This window comes from Podarcis bocagei, assembly GCF_964188305.1.
Source record: "Podarcis bocagei genome assembly, chromosome: 15".
Lineage (NCBI taxonomy): Eukaryota > Metazoa > Chordata > Lepidosauria > Squamata > Lacertidae > Podarcis > Podarcis bocagei.
This window is the reverse complement of record NC_138141.1, coordinates 40,058,813-40,086,809: the sequence shown is the minus strand read 5'-3', so window position 1 is coordinate 40,086,809 and position 27,997 is coordinate 40,058,813. Positions and strand designations below refer to the sequence as shown.

Genomic DNA, 27,997 nt, shown 5'->3' with positions numbered 1-27,997 from the left:
GGTGGGGGAAGGAAGGCTTCGCCACCCAGGTGAAAACAGAAGACCCCTCCTGCTCCACCCACCCAGCAACCTTCAGTGTGGCATGCTTCTTCTGAGTTTATCTGGCCAATCCACGTTTAGGGTTCTCGTGCCATTTTTGATGGTCTGAACTTCCATAAGGACATAAGTAGCCACATCACACACACACATCAGCGCAAATTTCATACCCTCCAACATTTATCCAATGAAAATAGGGACATCTTCCTATTCCATATTAATGATGATAATTTTACTATTTACAGTATACCTCTGATTGGGTTGTCCCAGCCATTCTAGGCAGCTTCCAACGAAAACATAATAAAACATTAAACATTAAAAAAAACCAGTTCCCTATACAGGGCTGCCTTCAGATGGCTTGGGGGTCAGATAACTCTATACCCTCCAACATTTCTCTGAAGAAAATAGGCACATCCTAAGGAAAGCAGGACATTCAGGGATCAATTACTATCATTATTATTATGCTGTATTGTTTTTAACACTCGATTGGGAGTGCCCAGAGTGGCTGGGGAAACTGAGCCAGATGGGCGGGATATAAATTATTATTATTATTATTATTATTATTATTATTATTATTATTATTATTATCAAATCAGAAACTGGGATGGCTTCTGTAAATCCAGGACTGTCCCTGGAAAAGAGGGACACTTGGAGGGTCTGAAATTTTCTAACCATTTCCCATGACGGCCCACCAAGGAAGTCCACATGCAGACCTTAAGATCATAAGAAGAACACTACCTGTTCTGACAGTGGCCAACAAGAAGCCCCGATGTGAAGCCTGCGAGCCGGATCTGAGCGCAAGAGGACTTTCCTATGGTTTCCAGCAGCCAGTATTCACAAGCTTTGCTGCCTCCAACTCTGAAGACAGAGCAAAGGAATCATGGCTTGCAGCCACAAATAGCCTTCTCCTCTGTGAATGTGTCTAATCTTCTTTTAAAGGCATCCAAGTTGGTGAGCATCACTGCTTCCTGTGGGAGTGAGTTCCATAGGTTAACTAGGACTGGGTGAAGAAGTACGTGCAGTCTCTCTCTCTCTCTCTCTCTCTCTCTCTCTCTCTCTCTCTCTCTCTCTCTTCTAAACTCAGGACCAGACATCCCAACCCTAAGGGGAAGACACACTGTTAGGTGATTCTGCTGCAACTTCCTGGCCATCCAAGTGTTGTCTTGGTCCCTGTAGATGGCGGTGAGCCTAGCAACAATGAGTACCAAGAGAACGGGTGTGCTGCAGCTGTAGGGGAGGGGGAGTAATTGAGAACTGATAAGCAGCAGGCACCCCCTTTGCCTAGAAACGAGTGCCTTGGTGTGCCAGGTGGATGGGAAGCCCAGATGGAGCAATCTTTAATTGTGCATGTGCTTTAGATAGGTGTAATCGGCTCTAATCTAAAAAAAGGATGGCGGTGCGGAGGAGAAAATAAACAGACTAGTTGAAATGGATAATTAGAACACATCTGAACAATTTTAACTAGTCTATGTTTATATATAGATTCTCCCCATCCCCCACCTCCATCCTTTTTTGTTTTGAATTAGATTAGTATAGTTTGGCCCTGAAAGCAGCCCAGTAGTCAGATTAATTGATTGATTTCATTTATATGCCACCTTCATCTTCCAAGGATCTCAAGGTGGTGTACATGGTTCTCCTCCTCTCCGTTTCATCCTCACAACAACAACCCTGTGAGGTAGGCTAGGCTGAGAGATGGCGACTGGCCCAGGGTCTCCCAGCGAGCTTCATGGCTGATTGGGGATTCGAACCCTGCTCTCCCAAGTCCTAGTCCAACACTCTAACCCAGGGGTCAGCAACCTTTTTCAGCCGTGGGCCGGTCCACCGTCCCTCAAACCATGTAGTGGGCCAGACTATATATATGGAGGGGGGGATGAACAAATTCCTATGCCCCTCAAATAACCCAGAGATGCATTTTAAATAAAAGGACACATTCTACTTATGTAAAAACATGCTGATTCCCAGACCGTCCGCAGGCTGGATTTAGAAGGCAATTGGGCCGGATCCAGCCCCCGGGCCTTAGGTTGCTACCCCTGCTCTAACCCTTACACCACACTGGCTCTCATCTGCTGTGGAAGAGAGCACCAGCAGCTTCTAGCATGTAAGATTTGGTATTCTCCCCGCTTCTGATTTCCAGCAACTGGTACCCAAAAGCAAACTGCCTCCAACAGTGCATGTAGAAACATGGCCACCGCGACTGGTAGCCATCAACGATCTTCTTTTCCATGAACTCCATGAACTTCTGAACCCTTTTAAAGCCCTCCAGATGGGCGGCCATCACTGCTGTCGCCATCCCTGGTGTGTCAACGTAGGGGTGCGGCAAGCGTGTCACACTTTTCCATCCGTGAAATGGCCGAGGGCATGATGTAAAGGCCTCTGCTTGAAGTTACTGCGCTCCTTAATGATTTTATAGCCCTTGCCTAGGGTTTCAGAGCGGTCTCCTGAAAACAAACAATGTTTGTGACTTAAGATAAGAGGTGTTGGCAATGGTTGGGGTGGAGGGAGCAGGAATGGAGTGGGGAGGAAGTGGCAGTAAATCTCATCACTGATTCCCAGTGAGCGTTGTCGCCAAGGGAACGCCAGGAGGGCTCCTCCCGGGCCTACAAAGGCCTGTTTTAGTCACTGGGAATCATAGAGTTGGAGAGGACCATGTAGACCAGGAATGGGGAGCCACAGGCTGAGGGACAACTGCGGACCTCCAAACCTCTCCATTCTGAGCTACACCCCCTTGTTTGCACCCTATTTGAGGGGGGGGTGCGAGACAGAGGATAGAGAGAAGTGTGTTTAAGTGTTTGAAGAAGCAAGCCTACTATATCAAGGTAAAACTTACCTTTGGAAGCAGTGCGGTGTAGTGGTTAGAGTCTTGGAATAAGACCCAGGAGTCAGGGTTCAGCTGCATGAACCTCACTGGGTGACCTTGGGCCAGTCACTGATTTCCAGCCTAACCTACCTCACAGGGTTGTTGTGAGGATAAATGGGGAGAGGGAGAGCCACCTTGTAGGCCAACAACGTGTGGAAGGCCAGGGGCTCCCCACCCCAAAACTAGACAGTGCCCTGAAGATGGTGGAGATGATTCTGGCATTGTAGCTTTCATATACAGTGGTACCTTGGCTTACAAACTTAATTCGTTCCGGAGGTCCATTTTTAACCCGAAACTGTTCTTAACCTGAGGCGCGCTTTCGCTAACGGGGCCTCCCGCTGCTGTCACACCGCCAGCGCGCAATTTCCGTTCTCATCCTGGGGCAAAGTTTGTAACCCAAGGTACTACTTCAGGGTTAGTGGAGTTTGTAACCTGAAGCGTTTGTAACCCGAGGTGTTTGTACTGTAACCCGAGGTACCACTGTATTAGGTTGTAGTAGCAGAAACACAACCCCCCGTTTTCCTTTGTAAATGGTACACTGCTCACACAGCCTTTTATGCATGCAGACATAAGTGTGAGTGTGTGGTACAGTGATTCGTGTGTTGGACTAGCACCTGGGAGGCCCGGGTTCGAATCCCCACTCAGATATGAAGCACACTGGGTGATTGTGGGCCTTTCACTGTTGCTTTGCCTAAATGAAGGAGAGGAGGAGAACCATGTACCCCACCTAGAGTTCCAGAGAGATATAAATGAAACAAATGTGTAGTCAGAATCTCCTTTCTTGAAACTTATATTCTTATCAGGAAGAACTTTCTGACACTGCTAAGGCAGTGGAACGGACTCCTTCGAGAGATGGTGGGCTCTCCATCCTTGGAGGTTTTTAAGTAGAGGTTGAATGGCCTTCTGTCACGGATGCTTTAGTTGAGATTCCTGCATTTCAAGGGGGTTGGACTAGATGACCCCTGGGTCTCTTCCAACACTATGATTCTATAGAAATGGAGTACCCACAAATTGCGGAGAATTGAGGCCCAGGTGTCCCTCCTTATATAGCTGTGATCAAATGGAACTACAGCCCTCAAAGGGAGAGGAAAATGTACCAAGTTGGCCTTTTGATTCTAAGCAAATGGGGTACGGCAAACATTTCCTCCTTCTGGAGGAATGTGTTGGTGGGGGAACACCCCACTAGCTCTTCCTTAAACCTGCCTGGAGCAAGAAAACCTCATTGATATGCAGTTGTTCACGTGTGCAGTAAATTCCAATTAGTTTTACGGAGGTCTGCTTAACATTTATGGGAAAGAGAACTTCGGCATTGCTGCAATATTATCAGCGAAGGAGGTTTGGGCTAAGTGAGAATTCTTTTCCCTCTTTTTAAAGCTCTCAATGGGTTAATTATATTTTGCAGATTTGGGGAAGGGGTGCTGGGGGGGTGGAGAAGAGAGGATTTCGAATAACTCCTTGAGACAAGGCTGACAATCCTGTGCGTTCTTTTGTGTTCGAGTGACACTATATATATTTGCAGAGGCAAGGAGTCATTTTTCTGACCGAAGGCAGCATTCCCTCCTGGGCAACCTCCGAGGGGGAGGACACATGTCAGTGGTGGGCAGGACCAGGGACAAAGTGTGTGGGGCAACCATTGTAAAATTTTGCCTTTGTACAGTAGGTTGGTTTCTACATGATCCCTCCTCTCCATCCTTCAGCCAGGTAGGCGAGAGACATTATCAGAGTTCAAGGACACACAAAAGCCCACCAAAGACATTCCAGGAGGGTGTGGATAAGGGGAATCCTGATTGAGAGAGGCTTGCCCTGATTTATTACATCCATTCCACCCCTATTCAGCAACTATGTTGTGAACCGCCCTGAGATTGATGGGTGAAGGGTGGTAAACACATTTTAATAATAATAATAATAATAATAATAATAATAATAATAATAATAATAATAATAATAATAATAATAATAATAATAATTTTATAGCCTCAAGATAGCCTCCTATCCCTTTGCCCAGAGGAGGACAATGCAGAAATGGTGGGATCTAGTTGGTTAAAGTCTCTAAGCTGTTTGAAATTCCGTGTGCTGCCAGGCCACTCTTAGGGGCGGAGACTGCCTGAGTGGTGCAGTTTGCTGTTTTTAGACTCTGGCTTTCAGAATGTAACAGATTGGCGGGACACAGGGGAATGTTGGGAGGAACCGGCTGGGGGACCCCCAAGGAAAGAAGGCTCAGAGCCCAGGACGTAGTGGTGGGATTACAATGAGTGGTCAGAGGGAGAAGACTGGGAGGAGGAGGGGTCAGAAGCTGAAGAGGTGACAGGGCTTAGTGAGCAGGGAGAGTCTGTGGCAGAGAGAAGTCCAGAATCAGGGGCAGAAGCTGAAGCAGGAGAGGATGGAGGCCAAGAAGAGATAAGTCAGGCGGGTGTTCCCCACTCCTGTTGCAGCAAGCTCCCTTCCTCCCTGGTCTCCCAGAACCAGAAGAGGCATGAAGAGGGTGGAGAAGTTAGCTTCATGGGGGTGCAGTCTCCGATTGCTTGGGGAAAACCCTGGAGAGGAGGGGACTTAGGCAGCTGTGGGGAGGTGGGGAACCTTCAGTCTCAGCAACTGCTTCATGGAGGCAAGACCTGCCAGAGATGAGTTCCTGTGCTCATTAGGCCTGGGAAGCTCACCCAAGTGCATCAGCAACTCTTGTGACTCCCAACACAAGAGGTAACATTGCTACCTCCAACAGTGAAGGAAGAACACACCCATTGTGGCTACTAGCCATTGGTTGCCTTCTCCGCCATGAATTGCTCTGATTTTCTTTGATAAGGCATCCATATTGGTAGCCATTACTCCATCTTGCAGAAGCAAGTTTCCTACGTTAGCTATGGGCTGTGTGAACAAGTCCTTTCTTTTGGTCTGTCCTGAACCTTCCAGCCTCCAGTTTCATTGGATCCGCTCACCCCCAGAGTTTTAGCATTATGGTGGAGCGAGGGAGGGAGGGAGAAAAACCTTCCCCTTAATCCACTTCCTCTACATACATTTATAATTTCAAGTACCTCTACACACACACACAATCTTCCCATAACACACACCTACAGCAGACCCTCCAGGTGTCCCTATTTTCCAGGAACAGTCCCAGATTTACAGCTGTCCCGGTTTCTGATTTGATCCCGGACTGTCCCATTTTTCCTTAGGACATCCCTATTTTCATCAGAGAAGTGTTGGAGGGTATTGAGTTATGCGGGGGGCCCGAGCCAAGGAGATACGTACAGTGGACGCTCGGGTTGCAAACGTGATCCGTGCGGGATGCTCGTTCGCAACCTGCAGCGTTCGCAACCTGCAGCTGCGCATCTGTGCACGCACTGCTTGCAATTCGGTGCTTCTGCGCATGTGTGACTGCCGAAACCTAGAAGTAATCTGTTCCAGTACTTCCGGGTTTCGGCGGTCCGTAACCTGAAAAAACGCAACCTGAAGCATCTGTAACCCGAGGTATGACTGTAACTATACAACCTTTAGAAGATATCTGAAGGCACCCTGTACAGGGTATGTTTTTTTTTACATTTTTATGTTTTTAGATAAGTTGGAAACCACCCAGAGCAGCTGGGGCAACCCAGTCAGATGGGTGTGGTATAAATAATAAAATTATTATTATTATTATTATTATTATTATTATTATTATTATTATTATATATGACGTCCCAATTTTCATCAGAGAAATGTTGGAGGGTATGACATGGTGCCCTTAACCATCCTTCAAGTACCAGATCCCTCTTCCCAGCGACAGGCCTTGCTCTGTTTACTTGGATGCGGCTACTTGGTGTGGGGAAAAACGGTGGCAGCGAGGAAGCAAAACCGACACGAACCATGTGCTCCCCCATCTGCAGACACAGGCGTAATCTTTCCGGCAGGTGTACATAAAAGATTTATTTTTGAATTAGCATGCTATTGATTTGTATTATGTAAAGCCCCGTGCCGGGGGCCTGGAGCAGCCAGCCGGCATTATGTTCCCATAGTGCGCACGGGGCCAGATCTATCGGAATGCCGCAACAGTGTCAGCGATGCTGCAGGTGCTTCGTTGTCACGAGGATGAATGGGATTAGCGTCGGTGATGGTAAAGTCGATCGAGCAGCGGGTGGGCCCCGGCGTTTAACTTCTGCTAAGAGATGATCTGGAGGCTTCCAGTCCCCTTGGAGTCTGTGCTCCTCTGACCTGGAAGCCGTCGTCCCCGAGTCCTGGCGAGAAGGGGATGGAGGCAGCTCTGGCAAAGGAGCTTTCACAGAAACACAGAATCGCAGAGTCAAGGAGGGGACTCCAGGGGTCATCTAGTCCAACCCCCTGCAATGCAGGAATGACAGCTAAGGAATTCCTGGCACATGGCCATCCAAACTCAGAGAAGTCTACTTGTCAATATCCTCTATTGGCAAGTCTACTTGTCACTATCCTCCTTAAACTGTGGTGCTCAGAACTGGCCACAGGTCCTCAGAAATGCGCTCTTCTTGCCATTTTTGCACACTCAGAAGGGCTGAATCTGGGCCACCTAGAATCATAGAACTGGGGGGAACTCCAAAGGACATCTAGTCCAACCCTCTGCTCAGGGCAGAATTAGCAGGGCAGGATGCAACTGCCTCATCCCTCACAATTTGGCTGCCCGGCCTCCTACTTAAGCACCTCCAGAGTGCCACTTCCCAAGGCACACAGCACACAAGTCTTCTCCCAAGGAATCCTGGGAAATGTAGTTCACAAGTTGCAGAACTACAGTCGCCAGCATCCTTAACAAATTATACAGTTCCCATGATTTTTTGAGGGGGCTTTAAATGTGTGGTATATACACACCCCTAGTTCCACGCTGTAAGTCTTACTGTTAAGAATCTCTAAATAGGAAACCCTCAAATGTGGCCCTCAAGGCCTCTCCATCAGGCCCTTGGGATTTCCCCCCAGGCAGGAGTGCCAGCTTGGTCCTGCAACCGTGGGTGCAAGGAGCCACAGGTGCCATGCAGCGGGCACGGCCATGGCACCATAATTTGGTGGTGCCCAGCACCTTCATGTGGAATTTTGTGGGTGCTTGGGCACCCAGGGCCCCAGGGAGTTGGCACCTATGCCCACAGGCCACACGCACCTCCTTTATTTTTCCCAGGACACACCCCTTCAAACACTCTGTTGTTTCCAAGTTGGAAAGTGTCATTGGGCAATGGTCACACTTCTTGCTAGTCCATACGGAGGATGGAGGGGCAGTGGTTGTGCACAGAAGCAAGCCTAATGCATAAAGTTAAAATTAATATTTGTTGCTCCTCCAGCCAAAATAGGGACGCGGGTGGAATAGGGACGCGAGTGGCGCTGTGGGTTAAACCACAGAGCCTAGGACTTGCTGATCAGAAGGTCAGCGGTTCGAATCCCTGTGACGGGGTGAGCTCCCATTCCTCGGTCCCTGCTCCTGCCAACCTAGCAGTTTGAAAGCACGTCAAAGTGCAAGTAGATAAATAGGTACCGCTCCGGCGGGAAGGTAAACGGCATTTCCGTGTGCTGCTCTGGTTCGCCAGAAGCGGCTTAGTCATGCTGGCCACATGACCCGGAAGCTGTATGCCGGCTCCCTCGGCCAATAAAGCGAGATGAGCGCCACAACCCCAGAGTTGGCCACAACTGGACCTAATGGTCAGGGGTCCCTTTACCTTTACCTTTTACCAGCCAAAAACTGCTTCCTTGACATTTCCTATCTTTGGTTCTAATCCTACCAACAACCTCCATAATGTCTTGGAGCAGCCCACAGAGAATCCCTTTCATCTCTCCACATCACTGTTTTACTTCAGGAAATTCACTGTTGTCTCAGTCTAACCTACTTTGCAGGCTCATTGTGCAGACATGAATCTTAAAAAGATTGTGACATCTGATGATACTTGACTTTAGTACTTGGCCACAGTGTTTGATTTCCATCAGTTGTTGCTGTTTTTTTAACTTGATGGTTTGATTGCTGGCATGCAATAGTATTTCATATCTGACAGTGGTAGATTGAGTAGTAGATAGGTAGCCGTGTTGGTCTGCCATAGTCAAAATAAAAAAATTCCTTCCAGTAGCACCTTAAAGACCAACTAAGTTAGTTCTTGGTATGAGCTTTCGTGTGCATGGTATCTGAAGAAGTGTGCATGCACACGAAAGCTCATACCAAGAACTAACTTAGTTGGTCTTTAAGGTGCTACTGGAAGGAATTTTTTTATTTTGAGTGGTAGATTGAGAAAAACAAAAACTGTCCACTTCCTACTGGAATTGAATTTCTTATTGTGAGCAGTGAAAAGCTATGACTTCTGAGCTTCAGAAAGTCTGGGGTGCTTTTACATAGAAAAGCATATGGGGGTTCATTTTTAAATGATTTTTTTAAAATGTGAGTCATTTGAATGATTTACCGTATATGAGTCATGCAATGATCACTTACGATCTTGGTGACTTGTGTTTTGTTTTAGACGCTCATTCAGTTTGGTTACATCCTGTGGTCATATTTGGCATGAGACAGTGTTTACTCTTTGACCATTTTTTAATAAATGACATGCAATGTCACCTCTCTTTTTTCAAAATTGAAATGCAATGTTATTAATAATTGATATCTGATAAGCAATGGTATTGGCTGGCAGCAGGCATGTGATGGTATTTCATGTTTCACAGCTTACATACAATGTCTCTTAGGATGTTTGGAAGGCATGCAATAGCACGAGTGGCATTTCCCCCCCACTCTAGTCTTTTCTGGTGATCCATGATCTTTCCTCCTCCACCCCTATAATTCCCATTATTCCCACCCCAAAACAGTAAAGTCTGTCTTTGAAGGAGAAGCACTGCAACTGTCATTCTGAAATTTAGCATGTTTCATCCTCTCAGAAGGGTGAGCATGCCTGCGGATTGCATCCAAGTCTGGAAGAAAACAAGACTTGTTTCTTTTAATAATAATAAAAACACCCAAACTTTAAGGGGTGTTCTGCCCAAGCCCCCCAGATATATCATCTGCTTACAATTTGGCAAGCTTGCTCCAATCTGGAGGACCTTCTGTGCCTGAAAATGTCACCTACTTTTCCAAAAAGGGGATATATCTCTCCATTTTTTATTCCCCACTATAGTGAATGGGGAGAAAATAGGGCTTTGTTTCTGATAAGATCTAATTTGAGTCGAAGTGGATGGAGCAACTTCAGAACAGATTGGGCTGCTTCCCAAAGCTACAGATGTGAGTCAAATATTGTAGCCACCTAGCGGATGAAGCTAGTTGCTTGGTGCTCCCTGTATGGGGTGTCACTGAGGACTAGTAACCCAAGTGCTAAATTTGTCAATATCCTCTGCCTCTCCAGCCCCTGCTGTGCACTGTGCATTGTTGAGTGCCATGGGCAGTTGCCAAACCAATCCCGTAGTTGCTTCTTCTTTCTGTGTGTTTTCACGCTGGGACTCTGCGAGGCGCCTGGATCCCATGGGAGGGTCTAAAAGAGAGACAAAACTGCAATTGTTATAAGTCCGCAGCGAGGCAACTAAGAAGAAACCTTTTATCGCAGCCATGTAGCATGCAAATTGCGGGTCAAACATTATGAAACATCATTAGCCCTGGAGCAAAGTTGAGTCCTGTTGAGTGAATTCATCATACGTGCTTCTGAATAGATCTGCATGGATGCTGCTCTTTTTGCAGGAGCATTGAAAGTCGCCCTCACAACAGCCTTGCAAGGTAGGCCATATTATTATCCCCACATTGCATATGGACATGTGGTGGTAGCCAGCATGCCGCCTTGAGCCAGGATGAAAATGCAATGAAACGGTGTTTTAAAAGTTCCTGAGGGGCCAGAAGAATTTGGCCGGTGAGAATTTACTTCTTTCATAGCTAGTTGGATTCCAAGCCAATCTTAATCTGCCTTGGCCAATTGTACAGCAAAGGGATAAGCAGGATTCATAGCAGGCAATCCCTCTGCGGGTTTATGGAAGTGGACAATTCTTAACAATAAACCACCTCAAATCTTGTGTTTCAAAACATCTGGGGTGGCAGGGGGTCAAGCAAGGAAGGGAATATGGGTCTGTGAAATATCTACACATTTGCATTTTTCAGTCTTTAGATATCGCTTCCTTGCGACTGCCAGGGAGAAGGAAGCTCAGAGGCTGTCTTTTAAATCATTCTCACTTGCAGAAGTTCTATCAGGGAAAAAAGCCATTAATAAGAGGGTGGGGGGGGAGAAAGCATTACCATCTATTATTTGCCATAACATGAGTTTAAAACCAGGAAGTCGAATGATAAAATATGTGGTTGGTAAGTCTGGGGAGGGACAAGTGGAATAAGTGATAGCGCTGGGCCTCCGAGCCTTCAACTTAATGTGCTAAGTAAATCCCCGAGGTTAAAAATGTATGGAAATTGTTGCAGCTCGGGGAGGCATATTTTTAACTCTCCAAAAGGTTCCTGCAAATCTACTGCCAGGGTTTCCCCCCCCCCCCTTCTTCTCTCTCGTCCAAGAGTTGCACCAGACGAACAACTCTTTAGCATTTCTTTGTGTGAGATGACACACTCATTGCGCTGTTGTGCTATACTTGGGACTGGTTCAAGGTCCTAATCTACAAGGCACCTCGATGACTTGGGTTCTAGGATACCTTGAGGACCGCCGGAAAACCTTATATATCCCTGCCTGCAGTTTGCAACCTCCTAGCCCTTAAAAAACTGACCCTGCTCTTGAAAATACCCCAGATATCTCACCCACATGATCAGCCTATGAATGAACTTGTGAAATTGTTTTGCAGGCAGATTTCAGCACGGAAGTAGGTTTGAAGAGAACACGCCTCGCAGGGGTGTCTAGTGGGAGAGGACCCACCGTCGTAGGGGGTTGGACTAGATTACCATTTGGGTCCCATCCAACCCTACAGTTCTATGATTGTATGTATACCAACCGTTGCTTTGCCTGGGGAAGTAGGTCTGTCCCCCTCTGACTCAGAGGATGACAAAGCCCTCTGCAAGGCAAGTGGGGAATCCATCGCCACCCTATACCTGGGATAGACATACATCTCTCAGTCTTCCCAGAGCCTATACCAGAGGGACAGGACATAGTCCCTTTATGTCACAGTAGGTTCCCGCAGAGAGGTTGTGGCTAGAGGCAACCCCTTGGCTGCAGGACAATGTAAGCGGCCAGCTGCCCCACCCCCCACCTCGACTATTGCTGCAGCAACATCTTGGACTTGCTCTCCTGAATTTGCCCTGCATCCAGCCTCTGGTACTTCCTCCTCCCTAGGGAGCTCTCCAGGGTCCTGATCTCCTGCACTAAGCCTGCCAAGCCTTACCAGAAATATACCAAGGCCCAACTCTGACACTTGTCTTTGATTCGGGAATGAAGATTACGGGGTTGTGCTTTAAAAAAACAAACTGGGATCTGAAGGAAAAGGAGGGCATAGCACCCAACAAGCAGAAAAGAGTCCAGGATCTTAGAGTCAATGCTGTTTCGCTTTCAGTACAGCCACGCTTTTCAGCCTCTGGTCCTTGTTGGACGTCAAGGCTGAGCCACTGGATAGAGCCAGGGCCCAGGGGCAACCAAGAGTCGAGGCAGCAGGGCAATCAGAATATCAGGCTCAGAAGGCAGGACCAAAAAGTCAGGCCAGAAACATGAGGCAAAGTATAGCTCAGGTTGGCCATGTTGCTCAAGCAACCACTAGCAGGAAGAGGTGTGCCTTCCTGCCCAGGAGCAGCCAATGGCCATACAGGGTGGGTGGAGCTTGGTCAGATCCGGAAGGTTCTTCCTTGAGAGGCCGCAGTGATGCAGCTCGCCACATGGGGCAGTGGTCAGCAGCTCCTGACCATGGATCTTGCAGCGACCGGTTTCAGTGACCACTTCCAAATCCAGTCCTCTTTTAATTGGTTAAGCAAAGGTGATCTACCTATAGGCGACTAATGTCACTCTTTTGTGGTTCGCGTACCTAGTTTATTTCACAATATATACGAGGACAAGGGTTTGCCGCTGGGGGTTCCAGATACAAATGGAGTGGTCAGCGTGAGCCCAGAAAATTGATGCTACGCTTGTCCAAGTATGAAGGGACCAGGGGAAGGTCTTTTTTGGCGTGTTTGTGTTGGCTACGCAATCCATATTTAAACAGGCCCTAAGCTTGTCATCCAACGCTCATGCACACCACTCAGCCATCCTTTAACCTCTGAGTGAAATGTCACAAACGCGGTATGTAGATTGAAAGGCGAGTAATTGATCCCTTTGTGCGATGGCGGCAGCGCAGTGTTTAGACTTTGCTTGCCAGCCCCTTCCCCCCACCCCCAGCCCGCCTGGCAAGCTCCCCGTCTCCCTATTGAGCCGGCCATGCTGTTGAATTTATGAAGAGAGATGTTTTAGCAGAAAATCCCCCAGAGTCTCCCTTCAAGCCTTAAATCCCCAACCTGTTCTCCCTGGGAGACCTCATGACACGGAGCATGGCAAGCCAGCTTCCTCTTGCTTATGCATTAGCCATCTATTTCAGCTTTCTGACATCTCTCACACATAAAACGGTAAGAGAGAAATAAAATATCAGTCTCTGGGCGAAAATAAAGCTTTGCCTCCCTCCTGATCTATAGGATATAAAATAAAGCCGAGACTTTGATAGTGGCTTTTCCTTATGCTGGGGTTGTTCTTCCACACAGGAAGACAATGAAGATGGATGGCGCAGATTCTCCAGGTTTTACTTCACCCTTTATTTCCTTTTATTCTTCTTTCGTCTTTGTGAGTTCCCCCCTCTTTCTCTTCTTGTTTTTAAATTCCCTCTTCGGATCCTCTGTTCCTGGCTGCACTCCTTGGTCACGTAATAATGCCTTGCCAACATTGGTATAGCGCTTTCAGTCGTTCAAATCATTTCCCATAGAATCATGGAATTGTTGGAAGGGATCCCAAGGCAGTGGCATAGCATGGAGTGCCAGTGCCCGGGACCACATGGAGGAGGATTGGTGGGAGGGAAGCGGATAGAGTACACATGCGCATTCAGCTGCATAATGTTATCCGCATCACCCAGGCGATCACAGCCACAGAGATAAGAAAATAAGAGTTGTTCCGTTGTCTGGAGAGATCACATCCTGGTTCTCATGGAGAAGCCGTTTTCAACAGAGCCCAGTGATGGAAGTGCGCAGCTGTATTGAGGCAGCACCGGGTGCTGAAATTTTATGCCCCTAAGAATTTTGTACCCAGGGCAACCACCCCTGTGCCCCCCACTACACCACTGCCCCAAGGGTTATCTAGTCCAACCCCCTGCAGTACCTCATCCAGTTCAAGGGTAGGGAGTCTTAGGCCCTGGGCAGTCAAATGTAGCCCTCAAGTCTTCTCCATCAAGGAGGCTCTCTAGGCTACAGTTCCTGCCCAGAAGACAAATGAGAAAAGTTCCTGATATGATGCTTCATATCACTGGTTCTACAAATTTTACCCTTTCTGGGAATGGGAATATGGGGATCATGGTTCGTCTTACTCACGTACCCCTAGTTGCCTACGAGACACACAGACCAGACTCCCCATCTCCCTTCTCTGGAACTTGACCACCACCAGTCTGACATCTTCATCCACATCGTCTGCCTCTCGCCCTCTGAATCTTCATTTGCTTGTTCCAGAACCAAACCCTTCCCCTCCAGCCCTGGGCCACCTTGGAACTCAGCCAAGACCTGACAAGCCTAAGCTACACATCTACACACAGGCCTTTGTATTGCAACCCCGATGGCAGCTTTTGAGAAAAAAGCAGCTTCAGGCAGAACTGATTTTTCAGTATAGGAGTGATGCAGGCTGCTTCACCCTTCTGCCACCGCCACACCTTCCCTCTCCTAAACTGCTTTCCCACCATCATCGCAGAGACACATTTTTCAGGGCAAACAAGCACCTGGAAGCCTGCAAGGGAGAATGTTGGAGGGGAAAGGAGTTGCAGCATAAAAATGGGAGGAGGGGAAGGGTTAGGTGCCTCTCCTTTGCACTTCTCGGCTGAAAATGGAGGCTACTTTTCCCTTTTGAAAAAAAGAGCATAGGTACCTTTTGCATTTATTTATTTTTAAATGAATGTTCGCATGCAATGGATTTAGTTTGGTTTCAGGTCAGCTTCCACACTAGCAAAAAATTAAAGTCTCAAAAAGCTTCCATCTTTTCTATTTTAACCCCCTTTGTCAATTTACTTTCCTTTTCTAATTGTACCTTTCTTTTCCCCAGCTCTGTCCCAAGCTAGATTCATGCTATCCAATGCCTTGAGTGCGCAAGAGAAGGCTGCTCCCTTATTCATTCCATATGAATTCACCATTTGGGGGGGTGTCAGAAAGCCACTCGTCTTCCACCCCCCACTCAAAGAGTGCAAGAGAGAAAATGGAGTTTGAGGAGAGGGAGAAACTTAAAGTAAACATATATGTATATAACCCTATTAATTTTGAATCTGCTGTTCAGATTACAAGATGGTGGGCAAATAATATGAATAATTGAGGGCTATGGAGTTCTCTCCCTAACATCCTAAATGTGTTTGCCTGCGGTGTTTGCCGTATGGAAATATTAAAAGTATTTGTGAATATTTTAAAAATGAAAGCAGGGGGAACTTCGAAGCATTGTCTTCTGCTCAGGCTTGGAGAAAAGGGAGCTGCTGGGAGTTTGTCAACCTAGAGATCATGACTGTAAGGGCCACCGCTCAGTTGGCAGGACACGTGCCCTGCATGCAGAAGGTCCCAGGTTCAATCCCCGGGCATCTCCAGGTAGGGCTGGGTGAGGCCCCTTGCTTGAAACCTTGGAGAGCCACTGCCAGTCAGTGTAGACAGCACTGATCCAGAAAGACCAGCTGTATTCTTTTGTTGAAATTCCTGCATTGCAGGGGGTTAGACTAGATGACCCCATAGGTCCCTTCCAACTCTACAATTTTGTGACTCAGTATAAGGCGGCTTTCTGTATTCCTATTTAAACTATTCATCAGGGAATCAAGCAGACCAGAATCTTTTTTTTTAAATTAGAAGCTAAAATCCAAAAGAAAAAGGGAATAAATGAAGAGGGAAGGCACCGAAAGTAACTGAGCTGCATGGACCACTTCATAAAAGAAATAGACATTCCTTTGCAAATATTCAAGATGCCAGCTATCATGAGCAAGGAGAAGAGACTCAGAGATTTAATGTGCATCTGATGCTGCCCACCGGCTGGATGGTGATTCCTCCTCCAAAGACAGGGTGTTTCATCTTTAGCGATGAAGGCCTGAAAACGAAAACCTTGGGACTTAAATGGGGGGAAGGAGTGACACTCAAGTCATTTTGCCTGGCTGCCTGTTTTAGTAGAAGCCGTTGGGCTTTGAGGGCTGAGGAAATGAAGCCCCAAAAAGGAAGATGTCAAGGCATACAGGTACAGAGAAAGAGAAGACGGGAGATGCTGGGGAACACCTTTTGAATAATGAGAGAGAGAGAGAGAGAGAGAGAGAGAGAGAGAGAGAGAGAGAGAGAGAGAGAGAGAGAGAGAGAGAGACGGTCTCCCAAGCAGCTATTAAAAGCACTGGGGTTTTATCCATGATATACAAGGTGTTAATATGCCCAATTTACAGGACTGGAGGGCTGAGGCAAGGAACATTTGTTCACAAAAGACCTTAATATCCCCATTTTACAGAACTGGAAGATGGAGGCAAAGAGCACTGCATCCATGGCAGCACCACAGAGGCATCCAACTTCTGTTATCTAAATGTCAATCTTAGCTGTTGTTTTCTTTTTCAGTTGGCCCTGAGATGCCTTTTATATTAAAAAAAATTCTCACTCAGCTGATCAAAGGGGCCTGGCTAATATTTCCCAATTTATTAGGAAGTGTAATAACTGTAGTGGTGGTTTCTGTGTGTTTGTCCTAAGCAGAGAAGGATGGAAGAGTCAGACAAAGGTGAATTAATGCCTTGCACCCCATAATGAAATTGGAGGATGGTGGGCTTGCACACTGCCTCACTCCTTGCAGCCTCTGCTGCAACTGAGGCTTCCCAACCCAAGCATTCAGCCTTTCGAGTCCCACTCAAGCAGCCTTATGTGTTGTGTGAACCATTCATAATTGCCGCAGAGTGCATGGGAAATTGCAACCAGGGCTGGCAGTGACATTGGCCCAGAAAGTAGCCAGAGAACCCAGACACAGGGATAAGGGAGTAATTCAATTCAGTTCACATTTAAAGGCCAGCCTTCCCAATCTGCACTTTCTGGAAGAAAGCAGTAACCAAAACACTGCCATCCTGAGAAATTCGCACTTCTCCAAATTTTGCAAAGCAGTTCTCTAGTCAAGTGACACGTACAAAAATGCATATACTGGGACATAAAAATTAATACATTGGTGAAAACAATACACAAAAATGGTTCATGCTGGAGGAGATCAATTCGCAAAAATATCTACAGTGGTACCTCGGGTTACATACGCTTCAGGTTACATACGCTTCAGGTTACAGACTCTGCTAACCCAGAAATAGTACCTCGGGTTAAGAACTTTGCTTCAGGATGAGAAGAGAAATCGTGCTCCGGCGGCGCGGCAGCAGCAGGAGGCCCCATTAGCTAAAGTGGTGCTTCAGGTTAAGAACAGTTTCAGGTTAAGAACAGACCTCCAGAACGAATTAAGTTCTTAACCCGAGGTACCATTGTATATTGGAGGTAATGGCAAACAAAAAAAATGTGGATATTAGGACAAATTCACACTAGGATGCTGATGGATTTTCAAGAGGATTTTCAAGAGTTTTTATTTTAATTGAAAACTGATGTGGAAATGAGGAAAACCAGTTTTAAGTTTGGAAAATAGAGGCACTAACCAGATTTATGCAATAGTTGGGGGTTATAGTGGGTAACATTCAAATTACAGAGCCGCCACTCCAACGTCAAACCCCATAATCAGAGTTCTGGCATTAACTAAGACAAGCCAGAGGTCCATCTAGTAAAACAATCTCTTCTCACTGTGGCCAACCAGCTGCAGAATTCAAACGTAAGTGCACTCTCCTGTGGTTTCCAGAATCTGGCATTCAGAAGCATTCCTGCCTCCCACAGTGGAGGTGGCAGGTCTCCGTCAGTAGCCATTGGTAGCCTTGCCCTCCATCAATTTGTCCCGTCATCTTCTAAAGCCACCTGAGATGATGGCCATCGAGCAACCCCACAAGCCTTTGCAAGTGCTGATGGTTTTTTCCCCAAGTGTTTCCAGAGGTTTAGAGGGTGTTTGCAGGCTTTTACATTGCTGCTCCCAATACTCACGATTTCACTTAAACATGTGGTGCCTCAGAACGTAAGCCCCGCATAAAGGGGGAGTTGCTTGCTACCTAAAGATATATAATGAAGGCTTCAGGTGAGTCTCCCTGGGAAGAGCATTCCACCAACACGGAGCCACCACAGAAAAGGCCCTGTTCTCGTGTTGCCACCTTGTGTACCACAACATATAGATTGTCAGAAGTGACCTACGTTCTTTTCTATTTTTTAATCCCTTTATTAGATTTTGTTTTTTGAAAATACAGTTTTAAACTAAACTAGCCTACTCTAAAAAAATAAAAATAAAGTCAGCTTCTACATTGTTCCAACCACTTTTGCCTCTGGGCCCACCCTCCACCAGAATATTGCCCAAAATGTTGCTGGGAGAGTCTTCACCCAACACACATTGCCTGATTTGTTTGCCAAACTCCTGTTCAAATTCAATGAAGCTGATGTCTGCACGTGTGCAAGAATTGTCTCAAGTGTACACACCTCTGCTTAACATTTTCCATTGGGACAGAAGCTGACTTGAAGGGAAACACAACAAACTGCAGCATTTCTCAGGAAACAACAGGATCTGCATGGATCGTGGCCTGCTCCCCTGTGTGCTCTGCTTCAATCGCCAGCAGGTGGGAGCTTGCTGGAGTCAGACTGTACCCAGCTTAAATCTCACACATATTCAAATTTAGCTCAGCTGGCTAGGGCTGACTGCCATTGACATCCTCTAGAACTGAACCCCCCCACAGCGGCTATTCCACCTGGTCATTATGTAACTATTATGTAAGAGCTGGCACCCAAATTAGCTTCCTCCCTCTCTGCCCACCCCTTTCTTTCTCCCATTTGTCATTAAGCCAAAGAGGACACTCTCTATTCATTACAGTACTTAGGAGAAATGTTGAGGTCTTAGCAGTGATACCCAACTAAACCATACTCAGAGTAGACCGAATGAAATCAATGAACCTTGCATTGATTTCATAGGTCTAAAGCATGAGTAACATTGGCTTTCACCCTATATTACAACGACGACTCATTTCAGCACATGCACCGATTTCAATCAATCTGCTCTGAGCATGATTAACATTGGCTATCGTCTTATATCGGCATTTGCCAACCAGGTACCTGCCAGTTTTGGACTAAAACTGGGACTGATGGGAATTGTGGTCCAAGATATCCAGAGGGCAGCTAGTTGGCAAAGACTGCCTTATATTATTTATAATACTTTCAGTGCACACAAATGCTTTTCTGCAAAGGTGAACAAGACAGGTTTCCTCCTACACACGCACACCCCATAGTTCCCATGATGGAACTCATGTCACGTTAATGACCCACTGCAGGAACCAGCCTGGAGAAACCCAGGAAACAACATTCTCCAACTCCCTGGGCTTCCTTCTCCTCTCACCCCCCCCCGCGCCTTTACCTCCTTCCCAAATGATTTGCCCAAAAACCAAAGGAGGCTTTGCCAGGAAGCTCTGACAATAAATCAATGTAACCTTTCAAAACCCATCTGATCAAAAGGCAGGTTTGCTTTAGTGGTTTTGCGAGGGAAGTCTGACGCTTTCCAGATCAGTGCTCTTACAGGTTCCTAAAATCATTAAGGGGAGGGGTGGGGATGCTTGAAAGCAGGGGGAGAAACAGGTTTGTATAATAATCTCCTTTTGTGGGACCTTGGAAGCAATTACAGCCCTGACCTCCTCCCTTATTTCCCCCCCACACACACACCTTCCTGCTCGCCTTTTCATATCCTATAGCCCAGATATAGCCCACTGCACAGAGGAAACATCCCCACCAACATACTGGAAAGAAAGGAGGGTGAGTGGCTGCCTGGTCCTTTTGGGGAGGAAATGGCAAAAGTTGTCTTTCTTCCTCCCCCATTCTCTCTGTCTCTCTCTCTCTCTCCCATCATTTCAGATTGGAAGCTCCTCAAGGCAAGCGCCCGTCCTCTTGCTCTTCAACAAGCACAATGCATGCAGATGACACTACAGTGGTACCTCGGGTTAAGAATTTGTTCTGGAGGTCCGTTCTTAAGCTGAAACTGTTCTTAACCTGAAGCAACACTTTAGCTATTGGGGCCTCCCACTGCCGCCGGAGCACGATTTCTGTTCTCATCTCTTCTTAACCCGAGGTACTATTTCTGGGTTAGCGGAGTCTATAACCTGAAGTGTCTGTAACCTGAAGCATCTGTAACCCGAGGTACCACGGTATATAAAAACGCACCATCATCATCCTTGCCACCAGGATTGGTAGATCTAGGGTTGTACCCCATGCTAAAGCTGCACAAGGTAGGCTAGTTTAAAATAAGGGGCTCATGACTTAACTTGGCTCCATTAATTTCAGTCAGTCTAACGAGTATATAAGAAGAGCCTGCCGGATCAGGCCAACGGTCCATCTAATTCAGCAGCCAACCAGATGCCCCAATGGGAAAAGCCTGCAGGATTTGAGCATCAGAGCATCCCCCCCTCTCCCTTGGTCTCCAGCAGCTGGCATTCAGAAACACGGTTGCCTCTTAATTATTGGCTACAACCTTTGTTTGTTTGTTTCACTTCCATGTGAAATGTTATGATGATGCCTCTTTTCCTCTCTGCTGAAGTATCTCCTTCAAAACAACCCACTTTAAAAAAACACCCCTTTGCCTTCATGCCTTTAATCTTCATCTTCCCCCATCCCAAAACAAAGTCTATGTTAACTAGTACATGTGAACACATTTAATCACTTCCTAACCTTTTGCACGTCCCTGTTTTCAGTCTTGTTGCCACATGACTGCCACAGTCTTGTTTGTTTGTTTGTTTGTTTGTTTGTTTGTTTGTTTGTTTGTTTGTTTGTTACTCTTGCAAAGCCCAGCAGGGTCTTCTTGTCAATGTCATATTGTAATCCTCTTGGGAGCAGAGGCCCATGATTATTTAGTTGTCTTTATTTTGGCTCATGAGACTGTCTAAAAAACCAGCGATGTAGAATGATGCAACTATATTGGTGATGCTCTCAGGCTCCCCTTTGCTCTGTGCTTGTAGGAAACCCATTCCAGACTGAGCTGGCAAGAAAACACCTTATTACCTGCCAACAGGAAGAAATGCATTGTTGGGTACCACCCCAGTCTCTCAGTGGTGAAAGACTCCAGGGGTCGCCGTGATTAACCATAGTTCAGTTTCCTGGAAACAGTGGTGAGTGTGATGTCTTTAGTATATATGGTTTTATAGCCTATGGTCAGAGGCAGTATGCTTCTGGATGCCCATTGCTGAAAACCACAGGAGGGGAGAGTGCTCTCGCACTCAGGGCCCTGCTGGCAGGCTTTCCATTGGGGGCATCTGGCTGGTCACTGTGAGAACAGGTTGCTGGACCAGGAGGTCCATTAGCATGATCCAGCAGGGCTGGGTTATGTTCTTAACACGCAGCCCCCCCCCCCCCCAGATTTCGCCAAACTGCATCAACTCCAGCCATCACAGCTAAAGGTCAGGGATGCAGAGAGCTGGAAGTTGTGTGACTCTGATTTAGGATCTAGTTTGGAAGACCAGCCAAGTTCATTCATCCCATACTCCAGCGACACACTAGATCAGGGTTTCCCAAACCCGGGTTCTCCAGCTGAACCCAGGTCCAGCTGAACCATCGCTGAAGTTGGCCTGAGAGTTCCTAAGGTGGGGACGGTGGTGGTTTTTGTAACTCCTGAGATGCCAGCCACCAATTCGAAACAAGACGGTGGACCACAGCATCACTTTGGCATAACTTCACCAGGGTTTGGCACCTCCCAAGATATTGTCACCAAACTTGGCAGAAGGGTTTGCAAGTCGTTACCAAGTTTGGGTGCCAAGTGCCATGTTTGAATCAAGAAGGTGGGGCCAAATTACACCGCCACCCACTTTTTAAGCATAGGATTGGCCACTTCTTAAGATACCACCTCCAAGCTCAGCACGAGAATTCATGAGATGGGACAGCGGTCTCCATTGTCTTTGGATGCCGGGCACCATTTTGAATCAAGATGCTGGACCAAAGATGGCAACTTCGCCAGATTTAGTGCTGCAGAAAAGGATAATATTATCATAGGGTCCGGGGCAAGGAAGAAACAAGCCCCCTCTTTTGTAGCAAGTTTCCAATGTCCGGCTCTATTGAAAAACCAACAGTATCTGTTTTGGATCTGAATTGATCTTAAATACATGCTGTTGTCATTTTCTTTAACTGTTTTATATTTATGATTTCTAAATGGTTTTTATATATGCAATCACTTTAATTGTTTCTTATATGTGTAACTGTTTTATATATGGTACTATATTGCTTATTGCTTTGGGATGTCTCGGGGGAAGCAATTGTTATTGAAACAAACAAGAACAATATTTTACTTTGTTTACAGGGCAGCGTTTCCCCCTGGAAGTCAGCCAAAATTTGCATTCAGCCACATAAATTAGCATTTGCGAATTTTATGCCGTTTTTAGCCATGTGTGCCTTGAGTCTTTTTAAAGATCTCACAATGCCCTTCAGCCTACCAATAATCTTAAACAAAACATCCCTACACAAATTAAATTAGGCCTGTGCAATTAATTGATGGGGGTGTTGTTGTTGTTGTTGTTTGGGGTATAGTGTTTTTGTTTGTTTGTTTGTTTGTTTGTTTGTATTTTTGTGTTTTTATATTGTATACCACCCTCTGATCTTTGGATGATGGATGGTACAGAAATTGTAGCAATAGTCGTAGTGGACTATAGGCTGCAATCTGAACCTAGCTTATTTGGGAGTGAACCCTACTGAATTCTGCTTCTGGGTCAAAATGGTTAGGATTGTACTATACGGCTGCAGCCTCAAGCACAGTTATTGGGGAGGAAGGCCTATTGAGCAGAGCAGAGCTTCAGAGGAACTGGGCACAGGGTTGCACTGTTCATACTTTTGTTGACTGGATGCATGGGGGCAAGGGAGGAAAACTTGCAACCTTAGCCAGTCTGTCTGTAACTGTTTGGGAAAGTGAAAAAGGAGAGAGAGAGAGGGAGAGAGAATAAACGAGGGGGGGAATAAATTGAAGAGAGAATAAATAAATGAAAGAAAGAAATAGTGAACTACATAGACAGACATATATAGATAGACAGAGGGAGGGAGGCAGGAAGGATAGATATATAGTCAGAGAATAAATTAAAGACAGTGAATAAATAAATGAATGAAAGAAAGAATGAAATAATGAACAAGATAGATGAAGAAAGAATAAACTAGAGAGATAAATAGAGAGATGAGGAGAAGGAAGGAAGGAAGGAAGGAAGGAAGGAAGGAAGGAAGGAAGGAAGGAAGGAAGGAAGGAAGGAAGGAAGGATAGATAGATGATAGATAGATAGATAGATAGATAGATAGATAGATAGATAGATAGATAGATGATAGATAGATAGATAGATTAGACAGATAGATATCTGGTATTCTCCTCCTAGCCTGCTCTTTCCTGGAAGTCCAGCCCTGGCAGGCTGATAACAAAGTCTCTTCTTGCTCAGCGAAATCCGCAGCTGGGTTTCTTCCCCCGCCCAATTCACACACACAAACCCCTCATCTCCGCAAACCGTTGAGGGGCCTGCGATGCTCATCTCCTGCGCCTTATTCATCCCGCATCAGCGCTTTTCACTTGGGGGGCTGGAGTCAAAGGCGAATGGGTCCCTTGGCACCGCTGGTGCATCTGTCGCCTGGGAGGGGACGGAGGGAGCCGGCGGGCCGTGCAGCTTGGCAGGAGAACGGAGGATGGAGGAGGAGGAGCTCAGCGCTGGCCGCCAAGTGGACCCTCTGGAGATATGGGGCCAGGGACTCTGGGCTCTCGCCTTTCCCTCTTCTCCTTTGTACTATCTCTCATTCATTCTCTCTCTCTCTCTCTCTCTCTCTCTCTCTCTCTCTCTCTCTTTCTTTCCCTTCCTCTCTCTCATTCAGGGCTCTCCCAGTCAATCAGTTCACTGAGCATCCTTCCTTGTTTGTGTGCAGGGAGATTAGACGATGTCGGCTCTTTCACGCGCCTTGTGGGTATGTTAGACGACAGTTGTCTCAAAACAAGTGACTCCGCGCGCTCCCCCCGTGCATTTTCACCCCCCTTATCTCAAAGGGGGCTTCCACGCTGTCGCTTTTTTCAAAAGAAGGAGGTTTGATCCCCTCCCACCAAAAAATTCAGGTTGCGCAGTTATACCTGGGGAGCAGGGACTTGCACAGCAAACCGGCTTGCGCCCAAAACTTAAGAATTTCTGCTCTCTCTTTTTTGCGAAAAGGAAAGTGACGGAGAGAGACCCTGGGAAGTAACGCTGGAGGTAACCTCCCACAAACAAATTCGAATTATAGCTCAATAAATCGGTATTTTGAAGCTCTCAGAGAGTCCTATTTGGAGCGGGGAAAGAGACGTGTCTTCCCCTTTATTTCTCCCGTTCTCTCTACCTTTTCCTATTCTCCCCGTGTTTTCCCTCTCCCTCCTTCCCTGCCCCTCTCACTTTCTCTTCTTTCTCTACATGGGGGGGGGGAAGGGAATCAGTGAGAATCATTATGAACCCCCATACCTTTCCCCCTCCCGGGAACCCTCCCCTTTTTCTACACCCACATAGGCAAAAAGTCAAGAAGCAGACAAGCAATGGCAAAAACCAGAGACACCTTAGACACGGAATCCGTAAAGTTAGCTCGGGCTTTAGATACGGAATCTGCAAAGTTACGTCGGAATGCGTCCCAGAGACGATTTAGACACGGAATCTGCACAGTTACGTCGGAATCCGTTCCAGGCACGTCTTCGACGAGGAATCTGTCCATGCAAAGCTTTTTTCTTTTTCCAGCGTTTGTTTGAACCCCTCTTGCTCATAAATGCAAACTGTCTTGGCTTCAGTAAAAGGGGAGCGCCCTCGGAGAGGGTAAATCGCGAGACTACTCTCCTAGGAAACCTCCGACGCGACCAGCGAAGCCTAGGCACGCCTCTTGAGCAAAGCTCAAGGGCGACTTGCTTCTGAGTAAACATGCATAGGATCGAGCTGTTGGGGCGCTCAGGATCGCGGTCTGAGCAGCTCGATGATCCGACCCACTGCGCGCCTTGGCTGCCCGGCTAAATCCTTGGGCAGTCTAAGATCCTCCCAACGCCTGCAGATCTTCTTATGTAAGGAGATTTCTTTGGAAGCAGGTCCCTATCGGGGTGCACGGAGTTTCTTCCTAAACCACGCTCGTTTAGGATTGCAGCTATCTCATTCTCTTAAACTAATGGTAAACGCATCTCACTAGTTTGCTGGTGGCCGGGCTGCAGTATTCCGTATTAATCGTTTCTGTAGAATTGACCCGCAGGTCCAGATCTGGAAACGGATTTCATGGGGAAAACATGGGCTGGGGGGTCTGCTCCCCTAAGCAACGTGTTTCGAACAGGGGAGCGCAAAGAGGCTTCGCTCTGGATTCACTAGGTTGTAAATCGGATTGAGAGGGGTGATTGGGGGAAGAATAGGGGTGTTGCTGACCTCACACTCCGTCCTGTGTTATTGGGGGGGGCAGGATGTATCAGTTTATGGCAAACTTGCAAGATAGCAGAAATACTTCGGGGGTGGAGAACCAAGAGATTAGCTGAGGTGGGGAGGAAGGTTATCTCTTGAATTGATTCGGGGATGGGATACTTTCTGGAGCGACTACGTTAAAAGAAACAGCAGCAGCGCAATCCTATGCGCCTCTCATCAGAAGTTAAGTCCTACTGCGCTCAATAAATCTTATTTCCAAAAACAGGAGTTTTTAAAACACCATAGTTTCGCCTTCACCCCGTTGTTTTAACACCACATGTTTGGTCTCCAAGCAAATAATTCATTCTGAAAGAACTGGCATCGGGATCCTAAGCAAATTTTAGACGGGAAATAAACGCTCTTGGTTTCACATCCCTTCCAACTAGGGGGAGAAACTTTAGGGAACAAACCGATTTCACTTTTTGAAAAAAAGGAAACTTGCGTTTGTGTGGCAGTTTTGGAGAAACCTTGGTTTGTAAGAATGTTGTTCCGTTAGAAAAATGAAATAAGAAGAAAGGAAAAAAATGTAGGAGTTCGATTTTTTTCCCCAGGATAAATAAACAAACCTAAAATAAGTAGAAATGAGACCGTTAAAGGTGGCATAAATTATTACTGTATATTATTATTATTATTATTATTATTATTATTATTATTATTATTATTATTATCATTATCATTATTATCATTATCATCAGAATTAATAGCAACAGCAATCTTTTTGTTTCCATTATTATTTTATCCCTTTTTCTAGTCATTCGAGATGAAAAACAATTACAACTAAATTCATTATTTCTTATTTTTATGGTTTCTCTTGTTTGTTTGTTTTGGCACTCGGAGAGCCAAACCGAACCGGAGAAGTGTCGGAATACCGTCTGCCTGCGAAATTCTTCGGCTCCACTCATCTTGCTAGTCATGTTGTGTAAACCCAAAGGCGAGAACTTGTTAGCCTTCTATTTGAGAAGGGATTTGACTGGGAGGGGGATTTAAATGTAGCTCTCTCCTGTTAAAAAACAAACAAACACGGCTGTTTTCTCAGAGGTTTGAGCCTCTTGACCGAAAGCGGCAAGATTTTAGGTGGGGAATTTGTCAGAAGGGGAGATTTTAAGCGATTCGCGTTTCTGCAGTTAATGGAAATCGACTTTTAAAACTTCTATTTTCGGGGAGGGGGCAGGTGAGGACTGGAAAGAGGGGGTGTCTCCGGCCTTCCCCCAGATCAACAAGTGCTACCTGGATTAAGCGATTAGTACGACACACAGACAGCTTTTTGTCTTCTCCTCGAGTCATCCATTTCCAAAGGCTGGCCAGCCCCCGTGTGTGTGTGTGTGTGTGTGTGTGTGTGTGTGTGTGTGTGTGTGTGTGTGTGTGTGTGTGTGTAAAAGTACAGAAGACAAACGGGGAGTAAAAAGGGAGGGGGATACATATATGGATGAATAGATTCCCCCCACTTCACTCCAGCCTCGAGGCCTAACCCAGAGCTCAAGAGTTCATCTTTCACGGAAATCCCTCCCCCCTCCAAAAATGGTCACATGAAACAGCATCCTTCACAAAGCATGGAGAGTTTGTGTACTGTATGTTTTATAAATATATATTTATACACAGAGAGAGCCATTGAAAATAACGAGCCTGACTTGTATCGATAAATTTCAGTGAGTAAAAATTAGTTGAATGCAACCCATGCACACACACTTGACACACGCATATCCGCAGTATGCATACATACACATTGTACACCCTTTTTAAAAAAATGGTACTAGAAGTACTGCAGATCTAGGGAGCGTGAGGACGATCTTATCTTATCCACCCGCGTCCTCCCGGACTAAAGTTCTTCCTTCCAAAATACTTTTTTTTTTCCTTCTCGCGGATGGCGAGGTCTTTCTCCCTAGGTCCGCTCCGAGGCTGCCCCTTCGATCTGCCAGCACATTGGCTTTTGAAGGAGCTGCCTGCATCCTGTGTGATCTTCCCAGTACGCCCCCCCCCCCGCAACGCCCAGGATCTCCTCCTTGGGGATCGAATGCTATTTGTGAAGTCCAGGCAGAATGCAGTCAGCAATCGAGGTTCTAGACATCTAGACATTTCGCCCTGACATCTCACAAAACACACACAGACTTTATCTTCGTCTCGCCTCCCACCCCCAACGTAATGAGGCCCAATTTCCATTTCAGACTAGGAGGAGATTCTTGCCCCGACCCGCAGCAAAACCGAAAGCAAAACACCCACACGCATCTCTTTTGCCAATGCTAAACTTTTTATAAAACACACAGAGAGAGATAAATTGTATACAATGAAGTTGAGTTTCCTCCCTTTCAAGTCGGACGAGCGATTACAATAAACTGCCCCCTTCCCTTTCTGCTAAGAGAAACCTTACTTCATTTATTACTCAGAACAGAGCCATTCGAAGCAATGGACCTCATTCCGCAGGTCCCCCGTCTTCTTCAGTGGGTCTGCTCCGAGCAGGTCGAGAAGTTGCGCCCCAACCTTAGCCGCGCTCAGAGCAGACCCCTCGAAACCCACGCGAGCGCTTCCCGCTGGTCCACT

The 27,997-nt window shown here is 46.5% G+C and overlaps 1 long non-coding RNA gene across 1 annotated transcript; it reads left to right on the top strand.

Moving 5' to 3' along the window:
- Positions 1 to 2,759: 2,759 nt before the first annotated feature.
- On the top strand, positions 2,760 to 22,504 carry LOC308574920. Its single transcript, XR_014002632.1, has 3 exons — positions 2,760 to 2,852; positions 21,020 to 21,169; positions 22,351 to 22,504. It is a non-coding gene; the product is annotated as an uncharacterized lncRNA (long non-coding RNA).
- Positions 22,505 to 27,997: the final 5,493 nt, after the last annotated feature.